Genomic DNA, 763 nt, shown 5'->3' on the forward strand with positions numbered 1-763 from the left:
AGTAAAGGGACTTTTCAGTCTCATTCTGGCAGGATAAACAAGGTATATTCTATTCTATTCTATTCTATTCTATTCTACTACAGCATTACTACGGGAACGGGATGGGCATGCTACGACACAGACCACACTCGTCCGTCTCGTGTTATCTTTGAAAAAAAGATGGAGTATAGGGGTTCATCATTGATACTATAAAGATTAATACTTACAGGAGTTGCATAGTAAAACTTGGCGATCTTTTTCTTGTGGTTGTGGGGCTGAAAACAAATAGAACATGTATTACTTATTATCAATGTTGAATATTTTATCATCATCAGTGTCAATGTCGAGTGTTATAAATATTTAACACAGCGAGTAGGTATATCAGTACGTGAGACATACTGCGTGATGGGTATGCTATACTACAGGCAACCAATATACGAGTAGGCCGAGTAGCATTAGTCAAGTTATTCTTATCGTTTCGTTGTTTCCTTTTGCATACTAAGCGTACATTTTGCATTCGCACAATATAACAGCAGTTGATGTAACGAATTGTAGACAGTACCTAAGTAGTAACAATGAAGGAAGGAATTCTTTCTGATGAAGCTAAAAGACTTCACAGATTTTGTTTCCCTTCATAAATCAGGGTATTGATGACTGTTCCTCTAAGCACCAAACTTACCATGGGTTGATATTGAACATGCAAACTTACTATGGGTTGATATTGGACATGCAAACTTACCATGGGTTGATATTGGACATGCAAACTTACCATGGGTTGATATTG

The sequence above is a fragment of the Diaphorina citri genome, unplaced genomic scaffold (assembly GCF_000475195.1).
Source record: "Diaphorina citri unplaced genomic scaffold, Diaci psyllid genome assembly version 1.1 scaffold3707, whole genome shotgun sequence".
Classification (NCBI taxonomy): domain Eukaryota; kingdom Metazoa; phylum Arthropoda; class Insecta; order Hemiptera; family Psyllidae; genus Diaphorina; species Diaphorina citri.